This window comes from Rhea pennata, chromosome 3 (genome assembly GCF_028389875.1).
Source record: "Rhea pennata isolate bPtePen1 chromosome 3, bPtePen1.pri, whole genome shotgun sequence".
Classification (NCBI taxonomy): Eukaryota; Metazoa; Chordata; class Aves; order Rheiformes; family Rheidae; genus Rhea; species Rhea pennata.
Window position 1 is genome coordinate 126,640,162 of NC_084665.1, and position 27,285 is coordinate 126,667,446.

At 42.0% G+C, this 27,285-nt stretch overlaps 1 protein-coding gene across 4 annotated transcripts in view; it reads left to right on the forward strand.

The window, feature by feature from the left end:
* XKR6 (XK related 6) overlaps window positions 1–27,285 on the forward strand; it is a 209,217-nt gene that overhangs the window by 25,941 nt on the left and 155,991 nt on the right. For 3 of the 4 annotated variants that reach the window (XR_009958052.1, XR_009958051.1, XR_009958053.1), the window contains one exon: window positions 24,919–25,033. The exons of the other annotated variant lie outside the window; for it this stretch is intronic. The gene's annotated coding sequence lies outside the window, so the exon portion shown is untranslated. The remainder of the gene's footprint in view (window positions 1–24,918; window positions 25,034–27,285) is intronic. 4 annotated transcript variants of the gene reach the window in all.

Consider the following 27,285-nt stretch of genomic DNA (forward strand, 5'->3'; position numbering starts at 1 on the left):
TGCTTGTGTCTTATGCAGGCCCTCCTGCCTTGCTTTCATCTCTAGTTTTTTTTTTCAGTGGGAATATATCTATGTGCAAAAATGAGAAGAAAAATTATATTAAAGAGAAATTTTAGGTTTCCTTTTTACATGAAAAATGTATAAAAGAAGACCCGAAACCTAGTATTGTGCCTATAATAAAAAAGGTGGGTTTATTCCAGGCTCTTCTAAGGCTGTTGAGACATGTGAGTATCTAGGAGAGTGTGTGAGCTGTACAATTCCAAATGCATTGCAAATATTTTATTTGCAGCATGTTAAGGTTTTCAGGAACTGCTGTATTGTTATTGCCAGGAAAATGCTGACATATATTTTATGTAACACATCAGATGTGATACAGACTCACTTTGCAGAACTGAGTAGCATTGCTACGGCCAATTGTTCAACACAGCATTTTGCTACGTTTTCTGACATGCTTAATAAAGATATTTTCATGACTCTAGATTCAGGCTGAATGCCATTAACTGCTGGCTTTCTAAGAAAGCGGGAATGCAGCTCATAATGCCAAACTCGGCAGGTTTGGTTCAGCAGCCGTTAGCTATGACTTCAGAACATCTAAATCTTGAAAACAGTAGGCACCCGCACCGGTTGATGTAACTAAGGCTGCTGTTTTCTGCCGATCGGCGTTCTGAGAATTGACTTCGCCCGTCAGTTAGGTTAAGGCAGTGCTGGGGGGCATTTTGTAGGGAAGAGGGGTAGAGAAGGTTTGGTGTTCCGGCACGCTGAAAACCTGGCAGGGAATATAAGCAAAATGTCTGCTGTCGGCTTTTGTTAGGGTCCCCGTTTTATCCCTGCGTTGCCTTGGCAGAGTCGTCGGCCCGCTGCCTTGCGTACCTTGCAGCCAGGATGGGAAATCATTACATGGGAGAGTGGGAGCTTGGGTAGCGTGTCTCGTTATAGTTGGTTTAGCTCAAAATTAGTATTTTCACTTAAAATCTTCTGCGGGGGATACATGGGGCGGGGCGAGCCGGTGGCAAACCAGCAGTAGTGATTTGGAATCGTGTCTGATCTCGAATGTTGTTTTGATATGCCGGGAGGAAATAATCTGCTTGTTACGTTTCAAAGGAGGATGTTGGTTAGCGTACGGTTGGTTATTCAGGGAATCTGCTCACATGCAACGTGTGAGCTTTGGTTGTTCTTGGGAAAGTGCTGTATCACTGAACAGCCCAACAGAGAAGGAGTCGGACTCATATCATATCCATTCCCAAACAGGAACGGTTTTTAATGTGAGTAACTCCCCTCTGGCAGAACGCCTCTAGGAAAGCTGATTCCTCCTTCTCTAGCAAAACCAATTTTCTCCAATTTCTGTTTTATGTTTAGTGTATGAAGCAGATTATTCTCTTTACCAGAAAAAAAAAGTACATATCTGTAACTTTTGCTGCTGTGTAGACTGTGGGAGAGGGCAGGCTACGGTTTTTGCTCCACGTGTCCTCATTGACCATGGGAGCTTCTAATAAAGCTAGCAGTATATGAGAAGGATGGTGACCAGGAGGAGAGGAGGTGTGAAGGAGAGGTGGGATCTCTGATGCTCCCATCTCAAACACAAAGAATGGTCTGGGGCAGTGAAGAAACTGAAGCTGGGAGATGCTGAGAGCTGATTTATTTTCTTGCGTAGATCTGAACAGCCCTTGAGTTGCTTAAAATAAGGACTTAGAAAGTATCATACTCCAGAAGAGGTAAATAATAAAGTGCGTATGTGCAGGTTAGAGCTGTGGGAGAGGATACATGGCAGAGATGAGACCAAGACATGGGACAGTCGGATAGCTGCGTAGCGCATGTTCTTGCTAGCAGACCGTGTCTGCACTGAGGAACATGACGGGGAGTCCAGAAGAAGAGGATGTCGAGGTCAGCGGAAATAAGAAAAAGTATACACGTCAGCGACAGCGAGGTTTGAACCCAGCAGTCTGCTGAGAGCTGGTGGGAGCTTTGTTGCTGCAGTGACAGTGTCACCCTGTTGTCATAAGAACAACTGAATTTTTTATTTCAGTACAAGGAGAGAAGTAAGGCTACACCTTGCTGATTTTATTTAGTTTCCCTCTAATATTTGCAAAAAAGGATGACTTAACTAGAACATAAGTAGTTGGACTTATGTTACCTCTTTAAAAAAATTAGCAAACAAACATGATTAGTATTTTCCGTAGCGATCTTTAGCTGCTTTTATTGATGTTCGATTATAGTTTTGTTTCAAGGAAAATACAGCCGAAGCATGGAAATGCACAGCATAAAACATGTGGCCTTTAGTCAGTTTTCCAGCGTAATTGAAGCTTTTTGTGGTCATTATGTATGTAGGAGGTAGAGGTGGCCCCTACAGTAACTTTTGAATTGCACCCGTTTCAAGCAGATTTTTCAGTGCAGATTTTGAAGATGCCAAATTGTGGCAAATTCCATGAAAAGCGAGTGGAGAGAAAAACCTAATACCATCCCTGTGGAAGAAATGACGCCCTGTGTTCTGTCCCCATTTGGATGTCAGAGAATCCACATGCAGGTTCACCAGGAGAAACAAATTTGTAGCATGCTAAACTTCGTCAAAACCTTTGCTCTTAGATCTTTTCATCTAGGAGAACACATCTGGCAGAAGGGATGCCATAATTTGAGTTCAGGGCTCTGGTTTTGCTCGTGTGGTTGGTATCGTTCCACCTCCATCTATCTCTGATACGAGATATCCAAGGCGTTGCAGAGCACTGCATGGTAGTGGGTGTATGTGATAGATCTAGACATGCTTTGGAGGTATACACGAGCTCCGTACGTTGGCCTGGTTACTGAAATTTTGTTCAAATACATTGCTTTAACTCAGTAGGAGGTTATTCGAGACGGACATGTAAGGCACAATGAATAGCAAATGCTGAAGAGGTGTTAAGAGGAAATATGAGCCGTTTAGGTTTGGGGATTTTTTTTTAGTTTTAGTTTTTTGCTGACTTGCTAGCCAGCCTAGCGTAGGATAGGATCCTTGAGCAGGATAAGAAGAGGCCTGCCAAGACAAATGAATGAAAGAATTGTGTTGGGAGTAAGAGAGCCTGCTCAGGTGAGGGGGACTTATACATGCAGACAGGGCTTGGGATTAAAGGTTGTAAAGAATTTGGAAAAGTTAGACCTGCCTAGGTCACCAGCAGAGATTTATGCCGGATTTGTTAGTGGGATAGGATTTTATATCAAGCAGCCACTGCAAAAAATATTTCTATGAAAGTAGTTTTATCATTGAGTGTGTAGGGGCTGTAATACAGTCTGACTTGCAGAACAGGTCACAGCCTGGACTACCATCACCCTGAGCTATGCTTTAGAGGGAGAGAATTGCAGGATTTCACGGCAGGATGATAGGGCCAAGTGTCATGAGAGCAGTCAGGGGGGTATGTAGTGCTCTTGCTGACACTGTGTTGAGCACATACGCTTCCGCAAACAGAAATATTTGGGAAACCTGATTCCATTGGGTGAAAAAGAGAGTTTTTGTCCCTTTAGAAACTCTTCTTGTAGCTTGGCCTGCATTTATATTCTTAATTACTGGGAATTCTGAACTACTTTGAATTTATTTTCTTACAAAGGAATATTTAAAGGGAAAGAATTCTGGTTATATAAATGGATTAATCTAAGTATTAACAGAAAAAGAGGGCAAGATTGGCTGTTTAAAAATCCAAACTTTCCTATTACAAGTGATCATGTCAATTATTTCCGAAGTCTAGTAGCAGTGGAATAATGAGAAGGAGATTTGATTGCTGAAGCAAAAGTAATTTACACAGCATTAAGATCTGTCCAAAACGGCATTCTGAGCCAGTAGACTGCATTCTTATTAGATAACTCTATTTTTCCCTGTTTTGTACACACAGGCTCATTACTATTCAGGTCAACTGGTCAGAGGTATGATAATATCCCACCTACTGCTCATTGACATGTCTAATTTCCATCAAGTTAAAGCAAAGTGTCTGCCTCTGGAACCCGTAATCATGATGGCTGTAGATTTTTGTACACATGGAATCAATATACTGGAAATAGGGTAGAGCCTGGAGATCTCCAGTTCATTCTGAAAGATTTGAGAACTTGACCTATACTCAGGAAGGAGGCACTCTGAGTAATCTGTTGTCCCGTTGGACTGAACTTTTGTGTAAGAGAAGTTTCTTTCTCAATATTGTGTGTTATTCTTCACCTTCCTGGAAAAAAAGAAATAGTAGCAGGTATAAGGCTTCTAGATCCTGGGTAGCAAGGTGGTTTGTCTATTAAAGTATGTTCCATGTTCTTGCACTAAGGTTGCGTTGCCAGTGAATTTTGCTGTTGATCTGGTAGGAGTGCAGTTCTGCTAGCAGCAGTGGGAGAGTGCTTCTATGCAGAAGCAAAAAGAGCTCTTGTGTGTTTTTACACCCATTATGAGCAACACTTTCACTGCTACCAGATGAAGGTAGTAAAAGTAAGGCCGAGGCTGAAAGTAAAAGGCTTTTTTGGAGGAGATGTTAGGCTAACTGTTGACTTCTTACTTAAGGTTTGATGCACATTGATTATCGGTTACTTTTCAAAAAACAGTACCTTCTTAATGATACCTTTGATTTATTCATCTTCCCTAAAACTTTTCCACACTGTTAATGAAGGATAGTTACATGTTTTGCAATGCTTTAGTTCAACCTAGCATCTGCCTATATCCCTCAAGTAGTTGCATATCTTTCTCTGGTTCTTGACCGTTCCCTAAAAGTTGTTCACCATTTCTGCCCCGGTTCATATGCATTTATCCAGTGAATGTAACAGCTGAAGTATAATGGGAGATCAGATGATTTGTAAAGAGGAGCATAAAATCACCTTTAAAGGAAATAAATCTTGTGAAATCTATCTGGCCTTTAAAATGAGCAAGAATACCTCCAAACAGGTAAGTTCTGTAAAATTACACTGTTGAAAGAAAGAGCATAGTCTGTCTCTTGGCTTTGCAGCGTTAGAAACTCGACAGATCTGATAGCTCAGAGCTGTCATGTAACTTTTCAAGCCCACAGTGACTGTATTGCTCTGGGTTTAGTACAGCTTTGTTTTTTCCCAAGTACCCACACTAGTGCTGAACTAGTGGAGTGTGAAGGTCGGCATCCATCCTATGTTTAAGGACAGTCCCACATGTGACTTACAGCACCAGGAAATCAGGCCATCTCCAAAGAAGAAAATAAACCTTGATTTAGCTTTTTCAGTGGTGTTAACGCTGCAGACAACCTCCAGAGCTGTTTTGGCAGGGCAAGGTTTGGCAGTTGTTTGAGAAGGGGTATTCCTGCTCTGTTCACCAAGCAATATATCAAGCGGTTGCGTAGGTGAAGTCTTTACATGATGTGATGGATCCAAATGGATTAAAAAGTCTTTGGGATTTTTTTCGTCTTAACTTCTAGCACAGGAGCCAATAAGTAGTAGGGATTCCTGTAGCTCCTCTTCCAGGCTGCAGTTCCCAGTGATTGTTCCTACAAACCTCATGGCAGAGGACTGCCTTTGGGAGAGAGGAAGGGACGCTTGATGAACTGGTTCCTTCCTGTCCCCTGAAGAATTTTGGTCCCTTATGAAGACAGGACAGCAGCCAAGGTGGGCATTCGGTCTGATTTGCTTTAGCTTAACAGTGTTGCCCAGAATGACTGCACTATGTTATTTTTTGAAGGGAGGTGTAAAAAGACTCAAAGTCTTTTGAAAAATGTAAGACATTTTGGGAATTACAAAGTCCTCTGAGAGGAAAATAATGCACGTTCTTCTAATAAAGGTTTTTCTTTAGTTCTGTTAAAGTCTTGAGGGTGGCTATTGATAGTTTATGAGCAGCATAATATTGAAAAATAACAAAAAAAACTTTGATACTAAATATTGTCAGAGTTTAGGCACGATTTTTATCTGTAGCATTTATTTATCTGATGCAGGTTAATGCCCTCAGAAATTGCATCAATTATTTCGAAAAAATCTTCCCATGTTGCCGAGTCCCCTGTTTCCTTTAGATGAATGAGTTCTAAGGGCAGCAATAATAGGAGGTTATAAGCCAAAGTATTTGTTTGGGATGGGGCCAGGGAAGAGTGTTGCAAGAACAGAAATAAGCACTTTTATGAAGAAAAGGAGCGACTAGGAGAGCTTTCTGTCTTGCCTTGGTACATTTTTGAGTATTCCACAGAAGTTCCCAGCTCATCCTTGCTGATCATCTGATTGTCCAGTTTCCACTTTTACTCTTGGGATCACTTGGAAAGGAATTCAGAACTGCGTTTCCCCCTAAGAGAGAAAGTCGGAGCAAGGAAACTCTTTGCTAGTGAGACTCTGACTGCTGTCCTTGAAAGCTTCCTTTAATGTTCATAAAATACCAGGGATCACAGAAACATCGTAACTTGAGGTTAGTGATTTTTTTAAAAAATGCAGTTAATGCACTCCTAGGTTGCTAATGATGCAAACATTTGTAGGTTTGTAGGAAATCTGTGTCATACTTCTATAGTTTGTAACTGTGGGCAGGAGGAAAAGTGTTGTCTCCAGGAACTAAAATACCCTGATTGTATCACATAGAATCAACCTCTAGAATTCATTCCTGCACAGGGAAATCAAGTTGAATAATATTACCAAGTTTTGAGGAACAACTTTATAGTTCTGTGACCACTGACATTTGTGTCAAGCCAGGGTTATTTACAGCCTACTGTGAAGGAGCCTGACTGATCACTAGTGGCTTTAGTCATCTTTTCATCTCCTGAAGAACTGTCAAGTCCATGAGTTCTTAGTGGGGCCAAAGAGGTTTTTCACTTTGTTGCATGTTGCTGTGACCTCCACAGAGCAGGACACTGTGGAACAAGTTGCCTTCACTAGGCAAAAGGCCGTATACAGGAGGTAGAAGCAGAATGTGACTACAAAGGAGGAATCTAGAAACATTGCTCAGGCACATAGAGATGATGTCAGGAAAGCTAAAGCTCACTTAGAGTTGATGCTTGCATGGAGATGTCAAGGGGAAAGAGAAGAGCTACTCTTGTAATGTTGGCCCTTTGCTATAAGGGCTGGGTGATTTAGTGATAACAGTCACAGATAAGGATGAGATTCTTGGTGCCTTCTTTGCTTTAGTCTGCACCAGCAAGGTTTCCCAGGCCTCTGTAATTAGAGGGCTTGAGAAAGAGGAACAGCAGTGGATGAAGGTCAAGTCAGGGACTACTTGCGAGAACTTGTGGGTTGCATCCACAGCTGTTTTACATCATATTGAACACTATATCATCTTGGGAGGTCGTGGAGATTGGGGGAGGTCCCCAACGACTAGAGAAAGGTGAATATTGCACTTACCTTCAAAAAAGGCCACAAGGATGATCCAGCATGCTACAGGCTGGTCAGTCTCACTTTGGTCTCTGGGAAAATCATGGAGCGAGTCCTTTTGGAATGCATTTCTAGGCATGTACAGGAAAGGATGGTGATTAGTAACAGTCAGCATGATTTATTGAGAGTTAAGTATGCCCAGGCAACCTGATCACCTTCTAGGCATGACTGAATTTGTGGGCGAGGGGAGAGAGATAGATGTAATTTTCCTGAACTTTACCAGGACTTTTAATGCTGTCTCCCACAACATTGTCATCATATGCAAGATACAATGTTGTGGTCAGGACTGAGCAGACAGCTAGATGGTTAAAAAATTGGTTGTATGTTTAGGCTTAGAGGGTTATACTCTGTCTGCCTGGAGGCCAGTATACAGGTGGAGAAGCACAGAGATCTATCTTGGACTGTTCAAACAGGAGCACAGCTGGTAGACAGAGGGAAAAGTTTTCTCCCTTTACTCAACGTATGTGGAATCCTATGTCCAGAGTGGGGGCCTCTGATATATGGAAAACTTCAACTAACTGGAGTGATTTTACCAGAAGGCTGTCAGCATGGTCACTTTTTCACCATGAGGCCAGCCAAGCATTGGAGCAGATTGCCAAGAGAGGTTGTACAGTCCTCGGAGGTCTTCAAGACTCGACTGAATAAAACCCAGAGCGATCTGGTCTGACCTCACAGCTGACTCTGCTTTGAACAGGAGGTTAGATGGACCTCATGGCTGACTCTTCTTTGAGGAGGAGGTTGGATGAGAGACTTCCTGAGGTCGCCTCCAACCTGAAGCAGTATACAAATCTGTGATTCTGTGTTACGTTTTTGAAGCAAAAACCATTAACCTGTGATGTATATTTACTATAAAATCTTAGACACTATGGTTAAAAAATGAATTTGATTAGTTTTATCTGTCTAGCTATATCGTGTTGTCCTGAGTGGTGCATAAGCAGATTGTGCAGCCAGCCAAGGTCAGAATAACTGAGCTAAGCAAGTAGACACCTAACAGCACCTACAGCACCTAGGATTATCTGAAAGTTTTTTCACTCACTGTTGAATGAAGTCTGAGAACAAGAAGCATGTGTTCACACTGAACATAGCTGGTTTTGTTGGCAAAACTGTTAAAAAAATTTTTGAAAAACTAGGAAATGGCTTGAACTTTTCAGATTCTACATTGGTATGAAAGATAGTTAAGATTTTTTTTCTCTACCAGTAGCAGATTGCATTGAATCTAAACTAGGTGACTGCCATCTGCTTTCACATAGACTTTGAAAACACAGGCCAGTCCTCTGTGGCGTGGGTGAGGAAGACAGTAGAGAATACTTAGAAGTCTGTGCTTAAAGGGTTTTGGATTAATGTACTATTTTCTGATTTGGGATCAGAGCAAAATTGAATTAGACTTGGAGATCCAGAAATAATGCGTGCAGGTCGCTTTCTGCTCAGCAGTGTAATTTAGAAGATGAATTTCCAAGTGTTTCTTTAGCAAAATATGGATTCTTCCCCACCCAAAATTTGTCAATATACTACTAGCAGGTATATTGTAACATTTTTCTGCTTTCAGTCTCCTGTAATCAACTTGGATTATTTATTCTTGAATCTCGGTAGTGATCTAGAATCCTTCAAAATTTCTGGAGGCAAAAGAGAATAGGATTACAGACTGTCAAAACGGGTTGTAAAGCAGCTTGTGTGGCTGTTGTTTCTGGAGCAAGGTATAGGATGACCTGACGCAGACAGAGTGGAGACATCCCAGAGTAATTTATTAATTATGGGGAAAACTGAACTTTATGGCCCTGCTGCAAGGCAGGTTGTGTTTGTGCTGTACAGGTATGTCTTTCTATAACTGTTTTTAGTCACCTGTGTTAAAAAAAAAAAAATACAAAATAGAAAACAACCCTGGTGTTACTGTTGTGGCTAAGGTCAAGCAAGGTTCTGGAGCAAGCACTGCTAGGAAGATGGCAGGGCAAGATGTATGTGCTGGGCCTCTTTTCCTGCCCTGGTCTCCCAAATCCTGGGCAGTTCGTCATTGTAAGGCCACCTCTTGGTCTGGGCTATCTCTTGCTGCGAAGGATAAATTGTCCAGTGATGATTCTGGTCAGCAGAAACAACTCAAGTTGCCATTCAGTCTGCAGCATCCTCTGTGAAGTGGAAGGAATAACGGCATCTGAAATCAAAAGGTCCTACCCGTAATGAATAAAGATACGGAGGTAAGGAATCAGGTGAGATGCATGGTATGAGAGGCCTGTTGGTTTCCCTGACTTAGCAGATTTGGCTGATTTCACCCGATTTCACCCAAAGCGGCTCTGCTTAAGCTTTTCTTAGCAGCGTCGCTGAAATAGTGCTACAGCTGCTGGTGGGCTGGAAAGGAGGGTTGTTTTTTGTTATGTCTATGAGGATGCAAACACTTAGAGTAAAAGGAGTTTCTGGACATTTCATTTACTGGGTACTTCAGTGCCTTGTTTTTCCGTCGTCTTACCTGATGCTGTAACTCAGCCTTGCTGCTCAAAGGAGATGCGAGAAATTCCACTGCATGAAAAAAACAGCATTTGTGCAAGGCACAAGACCACAAAACGCCAGGCCTCCACGTTGCCTCCAGTTTTTAACTGGAAACCTTCACCTGGATCGTCATTTACGTTACAGCTCGTTTACACTGCTGTTAGAGAAGGTGTGGGTATAATTTTTTTTATTTTTCCTCACATTTACATTGCCAGTGTGGTTTAGAGCCATAAATGAGAATCAGAGCCCCGGTTTTCTTGTGGTTTCTTTCTGTTCTGATGAAGAACGCGCAGCTGGATGCAGCCGCCTTTAACCAAACCCTGGAGCATTTGTTCGTTACACTAATTCGCAGGAGTGCCGGAGAGACCTGTTGCCAGTAAGTGAACAGAGGATAAGAAAAGCAAGGCTCATTATATCTGCGAGATGCTCTGTGCTTTTGCTTTGATAATTATGGTTTTGTTTTTAATTATTTAGGCTGGTTGGTTGTGCAGTACCGTCGTCCTGGTTTTCTGCAGTGCTATCAATGGGATAGCTCAGGCAGGAAGGGATGCTTCCTCGAGCGGCTTGCTAGCGTCGTTCCTCGAACGACGGAGCGCCTGGAATTAGTCGTACAACCTTTTGACATAGACCTGGGTTGATTAATCTTCACTGACGAGCAAAGAGGCGTTGCCCCTCGTAATTTGCAAATACGAAGCAGCGGCAGTTAGGGAAGAGTGGCTTCATAGCACAGGCTCTAGAAATGGGTTAATGGAAGATGGATTTGGTGCGAGGTGTTGATTAAGAACGTTTTGTTTTTGCCGGCTTTCTGAAAAGCTCTTTTTAATAAATTGTTCATCTTTGGAGGCCTGTAAGAAATACCATAGATTGCTTTTTTTCAGCCTGTAATGTGCTTTCATCACTCAGGAGAAGTATGTGATAGTGGTATTGAGTTGGTCCCTGGAGAATGCTGAGGAGACGTTGTTAACGGCTCCAGAGTTATGGCTGCGTTGAGTCTGTGTTAAAATGGAGCTTACGTTTCCCCGTTAGTACAAATATCTTCCTATCCTTACAGCCAAAATGCCACTGCTTACTTCTCACTTCTTACTTTTCTGTAATGGTACGAGTAATTTAGCTTAGTGATACTGGAGCCAAAAACAACTCCTTTTTGAGATGTTATGATTTATTGAGAGGGTTTTTTTTTGGATCTCTTAACATTCAGGCGTTTCTTCATTCTTGAAACTCTAAGAAGATTCTAAATACTCCTTTGCATTTACCAAGAATCAAAATTAAGACGATGATGTTGAGATAATAAAGGTGGAGTCTTATGTGGCCATTTTACAAACATTACCTGCGAGTAGCATCCAAAAGAAACCAACTATTAAAAATAGAAGGTTTTAACCCTGGCGTATTTCTTAAGCCTGTTTCTTAGTTCTTCCTAGAATTGGGGTTTTACAACACTTGACTCTGTACGTGCTGAATGCTGTGCAACACGCTTGGGAAGGAAGGATAGAAAATGATTTCTTGGTTTAATCTTCCATTTGGAAAAAAAAGTAGAGGTAATAGTAAAGTTCCTAAATTGTTCATCTGAGCCTAGCTAGGGATAGTGGTTTCTTGGATTATAAATGTGCTTTCATTACCTGGAGGTATATAATATGTTGGTCTGTGAAATACACACTTGGGCAATGAGAAAGCGAAGGTCACAAAAGTATCACTGAATCGCTGCCAGTAAGTGTATTAAAATTAAATAAATCCTTGATGCATTTTTGATGGCATGTGTACAGATACTCTCTCTGCTCCAAAGCCGGCTGAATGCAGCATACGCTTTTGCATACCTGCTTCCCGCTGACGCTTTGCAGCTCTGTTGCAGATACGCATCATTACCTTGCGCTGTTCTAGCATTTTTTCTATTCGGGCGCGCTGTCTTCAGACACGTTTACCGATTGGATCCACCTCCCGTGGCACCTGCTGGTGTTTTTGCAGGTGAGGATCTGCCAGGGTTTCCAGAGGCTCGCCCTACTCTGAGAAAAAGGGTGGTTTTCTTCCCAGCTCCTGGAGCCCCTCTGGAGGAGGCTCGCGACTGGCTGCAAGGGCTGCTCTTGGTTGAGGGATGATGCCCTGTAATTAGCAGATGCTTCCTCTTCTTCTTCCTTCTCCCCCTCGATGACGGTAGGTAGAATCAGGCTTTTGGCAGCTCCCGCTGGCATCGCCCGGCGCGGCTGGAGACCCTGTCTCTTGCTCCGTGAGCCGTATCGTGCGAGGATGTGCTTGCGGCGGTCCGTCTTCCAGGAAGCCCTGCGTTTTGCCGTGCTCTGACGTGCCTCTTCGCAGGTTTACAAATGTGGACCCATACATATATGTATATATATTTATACCTTTCTTAGTTGCTGTGACTAAGTGAAGCTGAGCGGGAGTTTGCCTCTGAGGCAAGCTGGTTCCCCTTCTTCTTCCAGTGTGTTACTTAATGGGTTTTAAAACTGCTGACAGTTGTTTTAAGAGCAGATTTCGGGTTGTGCCTTTTGTAACTCTACAGCAAGAGGAAGATATTGTTAGAAACCAAAGGAACAGAAGGCTTGCTGTTGCTCGAGGCAGGAGAAAAGGGTTCTTGGCTGCGAGAGAATAATATTTCCACATCTGAAGTGCTGCTTCTGCCCCTTCTGCTAAGGCACCACAGCAACATTTCAACTGTTAGCCTGAAATATAAGTATTATTGCTAGCAACGAAGCAGAACTGAGGAGGTTTGAAACAAGGGCTGGGGTCCACACGTGACCTGCTTAAATGGTCACTGAGAAACGAGGATCCTGGGGAAGGAAACAAATTCTAGAGCTTTTATGAGGGACTTGAGGAAATTTAAAGGAGGACAGTAAAGGAGAGTATTCCGTGTGTACCATGCTGCATCAGAGAGATTTTCTTCTTGCCCAAAGTGTTAAAGCAGGTGAGGTGTGAGCACTGATTACTTAGGTGAATGTTTTTCAAACACTTCCCTAATTTAGCACATGCTAAAATAACGTATTGTAATTCTGTAAGGTGTATGATGTTGCTTGAGTCTTAATGTTTAAGCACATTGAAAAAACAGTAGGTTTTTTTTTTTAATTTACACTGAAGAGCACAAGCAACAGTTGGCAGTTATGTGCTTTAAGTTGCTTAAGCAGTGAGCAAAAATATGTTACAATCTATAAGATGCAGCAATTAATGTCATGAATTTATGGAAAAAGAGTGAAAATCATGTTGCTCTATGGTCTGAAGTTCCATCCTCGCAAGGTCATCTCAGGCAAAAGAAGCCTACAGCTGCAAGCATCTACTCAGAGGGGCTTTTGAGAAGAGCGTGTAGCGAAAAATAAGCAAGAAGGCTGCTTCACTTCTCTCTCCACCTGGCAAGCATCAGAGAAATGAAGCAGGACCAGGGCTGTCAGAGTGTGAGGACTCAGTTTTGAGCGTAGCAACCACAGAAATGTGGAACAGCATCCAACTTGTGGCTTCAGCACTGGCAGGTCAGAAGCAGTGTGCTTAGGTGTAGAACTCTCCTTGTCTTACCCCGTGCAGGCTCTGTGTATCCGTTGCGATTGGGTGTTTCAGTGCAAAACTTCACCGAATATCCTGAGACCCCGGGCCATTTCCATACCTTCCATACTTCGGCATCACAACACTGCAGCTAGCACTGACTTTTTTTTTCTTTTTCTCCCCCACCCGTGGAACTGAGAGTCGAAATCTACTGTGAATATATTAGCATATATTGAATTACAGAACAGATATTTAGCATTTTTCCTGCAGGATCCTAAAATGCCTTACAAATACTTTCACATATCACTATTCAACTGCAGCCACTTCTGCTTCATGCTTAGATTTGATTCAAGATGGAGGGAGCAAATTTTGCCCGAGGAGATCTGGCAAACCAGTGTATGCCCCAAAATTGATTACAACACATAGGTCCTAGATAGCTTCACCACCATGTACGGAGGGTTGCCAGTAAAAGCATCACCCATATCAGTGAGTGCACAAAGGAGCATGCAGAGACTTTACTACTACAGACAGCTGCAGTAAGGGTGGGAGGGGACATTATATCATGTGTTTTTTATCCAAGAGGGCAGATCTGGCTATGGATCATGAGCAGAGATGATTATTTTTTTGCATAAACCCAAGAGCTGGCTGCAACTGCACCCAGTTACATCATCAGGATTCAGAGATGCAAGTGCAGGTAGATAGATCTTTTTGAGCCAGTTGGGCTGCTCCATGTTGCTTGTGCCTCTGCCTCTACAGAAATGAAAACCGCTCTGAATATTCAGGGTGAAAACTGTTAAAATATTCATCTATTCTTATAGTCATTAAAGCAATTTAATTGGATGTACGCACTTCCTCCGTTGTAACAGTGTCATCTCACTCCTGAGCCATGATTCATTTCCACAGGCAACAGGATGCTCTGTGCTTTCTGTTCGCTGACACTGGGTGTGTGAAGGATCCATGTAGCTCACCTCCCTTGAAAAGCATCAAACTGTCTCAGCACCACCACCACCAGCACCACCACCACCGTGCTTAGTAGTCTGGCTCTTTGCAGGTATGGCTTTGCTAGGCAGATTCCTTATTGAATGCTTCCTTAGCTCCAGCCGAGGTAATCCAGCCAGCCTCAGAGTAGCAATTGCTAATCAAGGCAGTAATCAGCCTCTTGCTGCTCTTTTGTTTCCCAGATTGGTGCTCTGCAGTTTCCTCTTTCTGTAGATTCTTTCTTCTGCTTCTGATAAAAGCACATCCATCTGAAAGGTCCTGCTTCCCTCCTCTCCCCCTCCCCACTTAAGCTGTATTTGTCCCCCCCCCTTTTTTGTAATTTAGATAATCTTCAGGCCCTAGGAAGATCAACATTTCAGGAGGTGCCCTCTAAAGCCGTAGTAAGATAAAATCTTACTTGTAATTTTGCTCTCAGTGGAAGCCCTTCAAATGCAAAAGATGCTTACAGTATCTTTTACTAGATGTTAACTAGTATGTGATTGAGGCTGGAAGGGGTGTAACACACTTTCTAGAGGCCAGGGTTATGTTCACTCTGGGTCTGGGGCAGTCAGTAGGGTGGCAGCATCTCAGGAGTATCAGTTATGGGCAATGCAGACAGAAGCACTATGGGCATAACAGCCTGTGCAGAGGAAGGGCAAATGCTGTTCTCCAACAATTTGTGGTTCAGGCAAACGTAGAAATTTGTATGCATCATTTCTGCTCCCCAGTTGAACTCTTTTATGACAAATACCCAGTTTCCAGCCCAAACTGTGGCTGTCTGAATGCTGTTCACAGGATGGGTTGGAGGATGTGAGCAAAGTTACCTGCTTGCTTTCTCATCTTGCTCAGAATTTGTCACTGAGATCCTCAGGTTACAGCACAAAAGATCTAGTAGCAACAGTTTAGCAGAGCTCTGAGCACTTGAAAATAAACTTGTATTCAAAAAGATTCAAGAGCCTCAACTTGGTGTCACTGCCAGCTCCCCTTATTTGTGTGCTGGCAGAACGAGTTCCAGGCTGCTGTTAAATGCAGTGAGGTGAGTGAGCTTTAAAGATAAACTGGGGCAGAAAAGTAAAAGTGAAATGTTTGGTGTACCCTGTTTGAGATGCTCCTTCATTTGCTGATGAAGATCAATTTTCTTGCAGCCCGGGTGCTACAGACTGACCAGTTTACAAATGTGTCAAGGAAGAGAGATGGCATTGAAGAGATGGAGGAGGAGGAAGCCAGCTTCTCTGCCTCTGAAGGAGCTAGCAAACAAGCAATTCACTAATTCTTAGCGTGTGTCAAATTTGACTTATTTTGCAGCCTGTTGCAGTTGAGGAAAGCTGCTGTTGAGTGATCCCAGTTTTATTCACAGCTCCCAAATGTGTAAGCGTTGTCACTACAAAATGCAGCGTTACTTGAAAGGTCTCTTATTAAAGTAATCATGTGGGAGTTAATTAACGTCTAAGGATTTGGGATCATCTCATTTAATTTGGGCTAATCTTGAACAAGTGTTAGACTTGCAGATAGTGGACCAGATCCTAATAGGGTGGTGCTGATTTATTGGCTGGCATTCGAACGTAGAAATACTGCGTGGATACAGTGCTTTTCAGGAGCAGTCGTAGAGTTCCTGGCCTTGGTGAGTTTTATTAGGTCAGATGAATGTGTTCATATCACCGATTCATTTAAGGTATTGAGTGGCTTTGTGATTATTAATATCCAGTTGCTATCAGCTTAAGCAAGTGTTGCTTTGAGACAGAAATTTTCATGTTTGAGACAGGTGAAAGTGGGCAGTGGTAAAATACCAGAATTCATGTGAGGTCAAACAAGTAAGGCTTATTTTTTTTTTTTGAATAGCTGTGTTTGAGGTTACAAAGGGCAAGTTACAAAGTTACAAGGGTTTTTCTCGCCTCCGTGGTGCTCAGTGGGACAAAAGGAGTAAATTCCACTGTCTTAATTTAAAGACAGACTTTTTTTTTTCCACCCCCCACAAGAAGAGACTTAAACGGTAACACAGGAGGAAATGTTGGGTGCTTAGAGAATACTCTTGGCTGTCGCAGCAATTACCTGCTTGGGATGGTTGTGCTGTGCCGTAACATCTTTTGACTCCCTTTTGCTCCAGAAAGGTGATACAAAATTGCAACAGTCTTCGCTTTTGAGGGAAAAACCTATATGGTGCAGTTTTGTGTGGACAAACGTGGTGCCTGGCTGGATGGACAGAGTTAGAGGGGCAGTAATGAGTTTGCTCACTCTACGCGTCCGAATCAAAACTGGGAAGGACAGGAGCTAGAGAAATCTCACTTGAAAAATAGCTATTTCTTGGTAGCGCTCACACAAATAGTGCTGGGACTGTATGCCTCTTAGTGTGCCGTTTGCGTAAAAGTGTAGTATCCCAGCAGGGTACCACTTACAATCTGTCTTTCTAGGAATTCCTGAAGCAGCTGGTGCAAAACTGCTGAGGTGCTGATTTACTCCTGTGCTCTTACCTCTGCTATTTGTGAGCAAGCAGCAAATTATTAGGGGCTTGGTAGAGCCGCTTCTCCTCTGTCTGGCTGCATAGAGCAAAATCTTCCCTTAGGGAAGGAAGAAGGCAAGCCAGTCTCGTCCCGCGGGAGGTGGTAGTGTGATCTATCCGATGGGATGAACGGTCTCCCGATGCAAAGTGCTACGCATGGTAATTGTGTTGCTGCAAATGGTTAGGAAGGATTCAACTTTGCTTTTCTTTGCAACTATAGAAATGAGGCTGCTAGAGGCGCTCAGAAGGGTTAGATGCAACAAGAGATATCCAGAGGAGACGGATCTGCAGACCAGATGTGTGAAGGCTCAAATTGAAGCTGTAAAGTCATTTCCATCTCTGGCATCAGAGGAAATCTGACAGTCCTGCTGCATTTTATTTTCCTACCATAAAAATGGATCCATCTATGTACATGACAACAATGGTACAAGCATTGGTTCATTAGTATTTTCATATGCTTTAACTTCTAAGAGCTTTTAATTTCTAAGAGCTAAGGATGAATTAAAAGCTTCTGGGGCTTTTCGAAAGATAAGCAGAAAGAGACATCCAGAGGAGCACTGAAGAGTGAACAGTCCAAATTGATCTTCTCATGAGCAAGACCACACTTTGTGCACGGCTCAGGTTTCCAGTGCCACTTCTGGCTGTCGCTGTTTTCCTCCGCCACTGCATTTAACTTCTCTGCCTCCTCCTTCTGGAACAGCTAGCCACTGAAGTGGTTGAATAACCGCCTTGTACGCTGAATTACAAGGAGAATAAGAAATCAGTAGCTGGAGAGATTCAAGTAGCTTTTAGTCGCACGTGTTTCAGGTTCTGTGGTGTCAGTGTATGCTCCCGTGGCAAGAAGTGTGTGTTGCTCTTCTCCCTTTGCTAGTTGGCTCAGTTCAATGGGACAGACAGGAGCGGGAGTGAACAGTTAGTAGCGTGCGTAGACGTGTTTGCAGCAGATGCCCTATTTCAATGGGCCATCCAGAAATAGATGCAGTCGATTCAAAGTGCAATTCCCCGGAAGTGTTTGGGATAGATTCACTTATTTTGAATCCTCACAATGACCAAAAAAAAAAAAAAAAGAAAAAAAAGAAAAACACCACTTGACTGCTCTTTTACTGTCTGTTATCCTGAAACTGTCTGTCTTGACCTCAACAGCCATGTAATGCCTGTGAACGGGAGAAGAGTGTTTTGCTCAGAATTGAGGGGTTCAGTGACTGTTAATATCTGAATGGCCCTTTTGCTGCTCTCAGGTTAATTCTGTGGCTCCAAAGAATCTGATTTGAGACATTGGTTAGATTTAGAAGATGCTGAGATGTTGGAGGTCCTTTATGTTCCTATACCTCAGTTTCCCCACAGGACATGTATTTTGTCTGTCTTTGTAATGTATTTGAACGCTGTTTAGCACAATGTAGTCCTGCTGCCGAATCACCCTCCAGAAGGTGCTGTAATATTAACAATAACACTGAACAGCTAATTTTATCCTTTGTAGATTTAATTAAGAGCTTCAAAGGGCTCTCCCTTGACCTCGCAAGTTTGAGGGAAGTGCTACAGATGAATTGCTTTGTCCATTTTCCCTGACATGCCTTGTTTCTAAGTCAAATTTACTAGTAAGCTTTCTCATACTCTTATTAGAAGTGACAGTGCCTGGATTTGTAATATTCTGGTTAAGTCTAGTTACATTAATGTCTTACCTGATTTCTCATGCAACATTTTTCTTACCTAGAAGAAAACAGTAGAATAACATCCCTCTAATGTGACTATTCACACCAGGACAAAGAAAGAAGAGTACAGATTATACTCAAAATCTTATTTTTGAAGCACCAGTCTGGATTGGTGGAAATGGTCTGTTACTGTTCCCAGAGGCTCTCTATAACCTTGTATTGAAGGCTTTGGACGTAAATAAATGCTTTGAGCAACTTACCTGAAAGTCTAAATCGTCTCCTTTCCTCCTTCGCTCTCTATTCGTCCTGTCCATCCGGCATTGTAATGATTGAAAAGGTTCTGTATAGATTTTTCACGGGGCTGCCTTTGAGGTCTTTTCAGCCAGCTTCCCACTGGACTATCCAGAAACATTAAAAGATGTTTGAAATTACGCAACCTCAACAGTGCTTGAAATTGAGCCGTGTTCTGTTCTGTGTCAACAGAATTGTTTCAAGTGCTGATTGTGAAGGCCAAAATAAAGGCTACTAGCTCTGATGCTACCCACAAAGCTGCAGTCTCAAATGATATTCCCCCTTCTGGTAGCGTAGATAGGCTCTTCTAGTTGCTTATTTGTCATTCTTCTTTCCGTTATTTTATTTGTGTTCTGTAAGCAATAAACAGATTGAAATGGCATCTTCAAAACTTGCTCCAAACGTTATTGCTGCTTGTTTTCTTAGGTGTGCCTAGATCTACTCAGCAGTGGTCTTAGCAAGAATCAAGGGCTTCATAGGTTATCAGAAATTTGGAGTATCTGTCACTTGGAGTTTGATGAATTTCACAATGCCCTAGTTAGCAGTGCTGTGTCTCTCTATGTATCAGACATTTCCAGAGAAAAATGATTTTTTTTTGACTGCCTCACCTCTTCTTCACCCTTGTATTACTTGTGACACATGTGAAAAAGAAATAATGAAATGTAGTTTAACTTATTTCAAACTTGAAAATACCTTTCCTGACTATTTCTGTTGACCTAGTGGCTGGTAGTAAATTTGACAATCCTCATAACCCCAGGCGACCCCTATTTGGGAAACAATAGGGTTTTTCTTCCCCTCCTTCTTGCAGGTCTGCCTTTTCTTTTGATGCTTGAGCTGGAATCCATCTCACCTCAGCCATGAAGGTAAAGCAGACATCTACATCTGAGGTTGTGGTCAGGAGTTCCTTTAGAGTCAAGGGGGGCTGACCTTCTAGAGAGCAGCTCTGCGGAGAAGGAGCTGGGAGTGCTGGTGGAGGACAAGCTGACCATGAGCCAGCAATGTGCCCTTGTGGCCAAGAAGGCCAATGGTCCTCTGGGGTGCATTGGGAAGAGTGTTGCCAGCAGGTCGAGGGAGGTGATCCTGCCCCTCTACTCAGCCCTGCAGAGGCCTCATCTCGAGTACTGTGTCCAGTCCTGGGCTCCCCACTACAAGAGAGACATGGAGCTCCTGGAGAGAGTCCAGCGTAGGGCTACGAAGATGATCCGAGGGCTGGAGCACCTGCCCTGTGAGGAACGTCTGCAAGAGCTGGGCCTGTTCAGCCTGGGGAAGAGCAGACTGAGGGGGGATCTGATCAGTGTGTACAAGTACCTGAAGGGAGGGTGTCAAGGGGACGGAGACAAACTCTTTTCAGTTGTCCCGTGTGACAGGACAAGAGGCAATGGGCAGAAATTGAAGCACAGGAAGCTCCGCCTGACCGTGAGGGGGAATTTCTTCCTGTGAGAGTGACGGAGCACTGGCACAGGTTGCCCTGAGAGGTTGTGGAGTCTTCTTCTCTGGAGATCTTCAAGGCCCGCCTGGATGCAACCCTGTCTACCATGCTCTAGGTGAGGACTTGAGGTTGGACTAGATGATCTCCAGAGGTCCCTTCCAACCTTACTGATTCTATGATTCTATGAAAGCAGCAGAGGATGCTGGGTCTGTTAAGTACAGAGATTCTAGACGGTTGTCCATTGCCGTTGTCTACATCTGGACTGGCAAGTCGCAGCCTTGCTGATTTCTTACGTAATGGAAGTTTAATAGAGGGCCGGCTCAACATCTCAACATTGAGAAGAAGAACCTCAGCATTGACAAGATGGGGCCAGTTGTTGGCTCAGCATGTGTATTTTGACATGCATAGTTCATCTTTCGTGTGATTTTGGACTGTAGAAATGAGTCATTTCTCCTGTCCTTCATACAGCAGACTGTGTTGTGAAAGGAAGCACCCTGAAATGTTACTTCATCCCTGTGACTGTGTAATGGTTCTTGTTCTGACTGCTCGAATATATTAATGCCAGACAGTTCTCAGCTGTGGCGTTTGGGGTTTTTTTGTGATGCTGCTCTTCTTCCAATTGAGATTGATCTTGATGCATTTTGGTGGGTGCAATACAATCTCTGGGTGCTTTTCTATCTCAGTTGTTCTTCATTCCTGCAGTGACTTTGATAACGTGGCATTTTTGTGGTAAATATCTGGCAACAGGACACAGTGTATTTGTGAATATAGTCATCCTTTTAATGTAAGTTGAGGAATGAGATTCTTTTTTAATTCAAAGAGTATATTGTGCATTCAGTAGAGAGCTGTTCTCATGTTGGATAAGATGCTGAAAAAATCCCAGCAGTTGGTCAGCAATTGGTCACGCTGAAGTCATATTGTAGTGTTGGAGCACTCAGGATTTTGGAGGGGAGCTGTTGGTAAAGGCCCATTTTGTTGTCTTCCGTTTTGGATGTCTGAAAAGTTGTGTTGTGAGGTCCAGAGCTAATAAAGACTTCTCTCCTGTGGCCTTGCGTCTTGTGGGTGGCTGCTCTGGACTCCAGGAGGGCACTGCAGACCTATGGAAGCTATTTCTGTCATTTCTAGATCTCTGTTCCATGCAGGTGCTTTGGTGCCTTATAAAGGATCTCCATAAACTAAGTTATATTTAAGATTTCTCCTGCTGTGCTGTATACGGGGCGTATGCATGCAATGTGATCAGGTGGGTTACTTGTCCATTAGAAACCAAACAAAAAGGTTAAAAAAATATGCATGACTAGCAAAACTTACCTGTGCCTGCTTGTTGTTTTGCTGCACGGCTACTTCCAAATTGAAGAAGTGTGACAAATTCAATTATTTGGGGAAAAAAAGAAACTTGACATAATGCCTTTAAAACTGGGGTTGTGGTATCATGTTAAACTTCATGTGAATGCAGAATTACCAGATGGCCCCGTAAGATGAAGCTAAGGTACATACTGGGATTTTTAAAAAGGGATACCTGTGTAACTACCTTGAAAGTCATCTACACTCTTCATACCCTTCCTCGAATAAAGAGAGAAAAGAAACAATACAGGTGACATTATGGAGAGTGAGTTGCAGCAGCCCTACAGGAAAATAGTAGCTAGCCCAGAATGTTATTATTTTGGGGAATATTTGCTCTTCCTCTGAGGCTCCGGCTGTCAATATGAGATGATCACTTGAGGAAAAAACTCAGTTTGTATTTAAGAAATGTATATATGCACTCCTGATGCTAGTTATATATCAAAAAGCTTGAAAGTATGAATCTGAAATGCTGAAAATTGAGAAGTTCACCCCTCCCAATGTACATTTATGTATTCTTTTAAATCTAGCAATTTTATAAGTTTGTCACTTTCAACTATAAGAAAGTTGCAATCCTGTAAGAGCAGGAAGGTAAAACCCAGTTGTTCAAGGATTTGAGGTGAACCCACTCGTCTTGGTGATGAGTTAATGCTGCTGATAAACACAGAAACAACTCTGCAGAGAAGACAATTTATTTGGCCTATTAAGATGGCAAGTAAATTTGGACCACTTTGTGGCTAGATTGAAGACTTGAAGGCAAGAAGTAAAAACAGGAGATGCAAAATGAATAATAAGTGCCTAAGAAAAAGTAGGTCTGACATTTAAGGGTGAGCATGGAAAGTCTCCATGGAAAGAAAGAAGATACAAAGCAGTGTTATCCATGATTGCCTTATTGATAGCATTGGACCTGAGTAAGATGTTAGAGAGCAGAGGGATCAGGCACCCTGACTGAAGACACCTTGACAGAAAGATGTCAGGGAGGACATGTATGGATTTGGGACGCTGAATGAGATGGATGCTCAAGCAGGAGCAGAAACAGTAGTTTTCAAGTGAGAATGTAGGAGGGAACACTTCTGTCCATAGTTGTTTTTGCTGTGCAAGCAAGTTGCAACAGATGTAGAAGTCTTAAATATTTAAAGTTTACAGAAGGTATCTGAGGATAAAATACTTGGGGAGGAGAACGGGATGCAAGAGCATAGTAGCTCTGCGATATTATAATAGCAGGTGTCGCCTGATTCCGAACACGTGCCTGTTCTCCCAGAGGAGATGATACCTACTTAAGGAGGGAGATTTTCAAAAGCATGGGGAAAAAAGAAAGTTAATTAAAATGTTCATTGAAGGACTGCGAGGCGACTTCTAATCCATGCAGAGATGTTGGGAAGAGTCCCAAAGACAGCTGCAAGTTGGAAAAGTCACAAGAAGACTTTAGCAGAGCAAGTCCCAATCCAAAAGACATTTGGACGTTTAAGATCCTCTCTTTAAAGCTTCCAAGAGCTGTGCTCTGGAGGCCGGCTTAAGATTCCTAGTAGTGCATCTGGCTGCCTGCATATTTTGATAGTGACACCACTTTTTAAAGGTGGCTTTGAAGGAATTGCCGCTTTTAAAAGCAAGACATAAGCTCCTGAAACTTTCACTACGTGTCAGCATCACTTCATGCTGCTCAGGATCGGCAGACTCTTACCGGTACAGTCATAACCTCGTGGCTGCGAGAGGGTTTGGAAAGTGTACAGCAGCTGAGCCTCCTTGTTTGCTCTTTGACTGTGAGCTCTCAGCATGCAATTTGAGTTTTGAATGCGGTATTCATCTGAAGTATTCATTAAGATGGGGAATTATTTGCATATTTTTAGGATTATTGCATGGAGATAAAACTGCTTCTGTTTCTCCCCTCCCTCCGTGGATCCTTCCTCAGCCGTCTTTATAACTGCTCTGAATCCTGTTTGTTTTGTGACAAACAGGGCTGATAAATCTTGTTACTCACTTGAATGGCTGGGAGATTCGTTGCACATTACTGAATTTTGTGAATTATATAATAAATGCATAATTAAAGCTAAACCCAGAGCCTCCTGTGGAACCTCACAAAATTCTGTTCATGATGAATTATAGAGAAATGTACATGGATATTAAAATTTAAGCCTAATTATTTGGGTTTGTTTTTTTAATCAATATTTAATATACTACCTATAAGTTCCTGAATACCCACAGCAAATTTGCTCTAGCAACTTTACCAAAAGGCAGGGAAAGCATGTGTGTGTAGGGTTAGCTGTTTGTTTTCATTGTGCTTCATATTTTAATATTTGATTATAGAGAGGAAAACTCCCCTGAGCATGATGCACAAAAATTTCTTCAGGAAAGTCACTGCTGGGAGTCCATTTTTCCTAAGTCTTTTCCTACTTGATTGTCTTTGAATATTGTAGTTATTGGAGGAAGATAGCAGTAGTAGGAAATAATTCACTCTAATAGAGCATTGCTTGGTTTTTCACGCAACAAATTGTCATTAAAACCATTCTGGAAATCTTTTCATGAATGTCTTTTTGCAGTTTTGATTCTTATTTAAAGACAACCGCCCAAACTGCTGTCAGTCTAGCATACTCTTAAATTTGAAATATGCTGAAAAATTACTTTCTATGCACTAAAATTGGCTTTAGAGATATTTTCCAATGCCCTGGAAGGAGAAGTAATGTTTTTAAGGCAAAAAATTGCAAACTTCTGTTTAATTTTGAAAGGTTCGTGTCTCTTAAACATGAAACTGAATAGAAGGGATTTTATTCTCTTAAATCCCAGATTCTAGAGAAAGCAGCTTGAGATCTCCGTAAGAGAATTAACATACGGGTTAAACTTACAATAAGTAGCAGTACTTGGAGAATGCCTATTCAGACGCTGTTAAGGAAATAATAGGATTAGTTCTTGTCATGTCATTTGAGATTCTTCAAAATGCAGACTTCATGGTGGCATGCGTACGTTGTATGTTGCTGGTCCGGGTGTGAAATTGAGGACAATTTAAATAAAGATGGCTTTTCTTTGGGGCAATTCGTTTGAATGGTTAAGCTGGTGCTTCGGCACACACGTACTACAGGTAATACAGTATGACAAATAAGGCACTAATAATTCCTCCCAGTGCTGTTGTTTTTGACCAAGATGATCTTAATTGCCACTGTGGAACGGGTGAAATATCTTTATCCTCAATCATGAATACACTGTATCAAACGTGTTTTCCATATCTGTAAACAGCAGGTCGTTTCTATCATCTATTAACAGCATAACACAAATTTTTATCCAGTATTTCCATTATTTGTTTTTGATGACCCATTTATTGTTCCAGTGTGTGTATTTTAAGATATACACATTTATATCCATTCTTCAAGATAAATCATCCTTTTTTCCCCCTTTTTCTAACATTTCATGTTCAAATCCTGAAACAAAGCATTATTTCATTTTCTTTTGTCTGTCATTTCATAATCATTCATGTGTATCTTTATTTTTAGCTTAAGCCAAGGACATGAAGCATTAAGGCTGCACTGGGGTTATTTTGAGATCATCTGATTTCATCATAGAAGGTGCTGTAGGAGACCATCACTCTGAAAAACTTCAGACAAAATGGTAATGAAAAAAGAAAGGCTTCTGTTATGTTGCTCTTCTTTCATTTCTTTGTGTTCAGACTCAACTAATGCTCTTCTCCAGAACTCCGCTTTGCTTTTCTGCAGGGTGTACTTTTGTGTACTGAACACTGTGCGTTCTGTAACTCCCTCAAAAGCTTTTGGAGCAGAGGGGAAATTTAACACAAAAGCAAAAACCAGCGGGATTTCAGAAAGACATTGAATTTTGTGGGAAGATAGACATACATTGTCTGTAAGTAACAACGGTCTTAAGTCTTCAAGGAAAGAACTTAAGCACGTGCTTAGGTCATTACTTCATTTAATACTTACATACATGCCTGAGGATATAGCTGAGTACTTCTTGAACCTGGAACTTCATTCTTAAGTGAAAAAGAGTTGCTTTACAGATTGATTTATTGTAGAGACTATTCGCTGTGTTTTCACGCAGGATATATTTAGTTTGTGTATGTGAAGGTTTTGAAAGAATTTTCTCCTCTTTTTGAAGTGAGAGATGCATACAGCTAACACTGTCTAATTTGAGTTGTAGCTAAACTAAACACTCATTTCAAATAGATCTAGGAACATATGTTTTAACATACTGTTACTTGATACTCTGTGGAGTAATCTCTTTAAACTGAATAATCTTATGATTCTGAAGGACAGCAATGTATAATATCCTATAGCTTGCATTCAGGATTAACAGAAGTCCTATAAAAAGGAATTAATTTGGAAGGGCCACACTGAATACATGTAAGTATATGTATATGAGAAGTTCACTGTGCATGACATAAAACCGTACTTATCAGCTTACAGTACTATATATTTTCCCCGTTCTTGGACTGTTCCTTGCATGAAATGCGTCATTCTACTCTCCTCTCTAACTGTTCATTTCATACCCTATAATGGGAGCTGCTCTCTTCTAACAAAAAGTGCATATCCATATAATAAGTATATATATTTTTAAGTATGTGTCCATTTAAATTAATATTTAATAGATCAAAGATATGTGTATGATATAAATGTATCCACTTATGTCTAGTTATTATTTGACATGACCTAGCCTTTATATACTTAACTTTGTGCCTTTTGCCCAACAGGGTATTTTTAGGTGAGAGTGTAAGACTTGATTTATGCTTGAAAGCAGAATATTTCTATTGAAGTATTTCTATTTTTCTTAGTTAGCAGTATGATTTTACCAGCACAGCTATGCGCTTACACTATGAAAGAATATCTTAGACCAAACTACACCTCCCCATTCCTATCCCGCTATAAAGTATAGTTACACTAATTTATTTGCATCCATGCTAAGGGGTGGTGGCATTAACCAGCTGTACAGTGTTTTTTATAGTCTTTGAGGTGGCTAGTTACCCTACTGGGATTTTTTTCAGCTAACTTCACTTGTCTAGAAGTTGGGCGTCCTGTCTGAGCTACTAGTTGTGGCAGTTCAGCTGAGCTGTCCTGATACCAAATGCAGCCGTCCTGTCTCTCTGTTGACCCTCACTTTGACTATATTCTCAGCTTTCTGGCAGCTGAAGTTTGGTGAGATGAACTCTACCAACTATTCAGCAGAAACTGATGTCCGAACATGCTCTTGCACCTTACACATTTTTTTTTCCAAGTACATGTAAGCTGAGATAACCCACTGACGGCTGGAGAACTGGCCCTGCTTCACCAGGATGATGTTGGCCGTGCCACAGACCTGTTTGTACACTGATTTCAATACAGCATCTTTTTCTGAATTTGAGTTGTGTGGTGAACAGTCCTAGCTGGAGGATGTATGTCAATATTTGCTTTAATCGAAGCTATCTGCTGACATCCTGCCTTTGCTGAAGCAGACCTTTGACTGTCACAGTGGGTGATTAATTCTTTTTTTTTTTCTTCTGTACAAAGTCATCCCCACAAAAGCCAGGGTTGCAGACAAACAGGTTGGACTTACCAGGGTCGGGGATCCACCTGGAGAGCTTTATGCACTGACTACAGAAGCACACCATGGTTTGGGATGGGAACCCTAGAAAGCTGCGGTCTTACCGCGTGGCATTGCTGCCATCAAGTTAAATGGCCACAAACAGAGCAGGCTTGAAACCAGCTGCTGGTTTCCAGAGGCCGTTTTCAGTCATCCATAAACCCCAGGAGTGTACTCTGTAGCAATCATGTCACGGAGCAGAAGGGGGAAAAAAATTATTTAAGATAAAATCTTGTCTCCATTGAAATTAATGGAAAGACTTCTGCTGGTGGCTTTTCCTTGTGGCTTCGTGA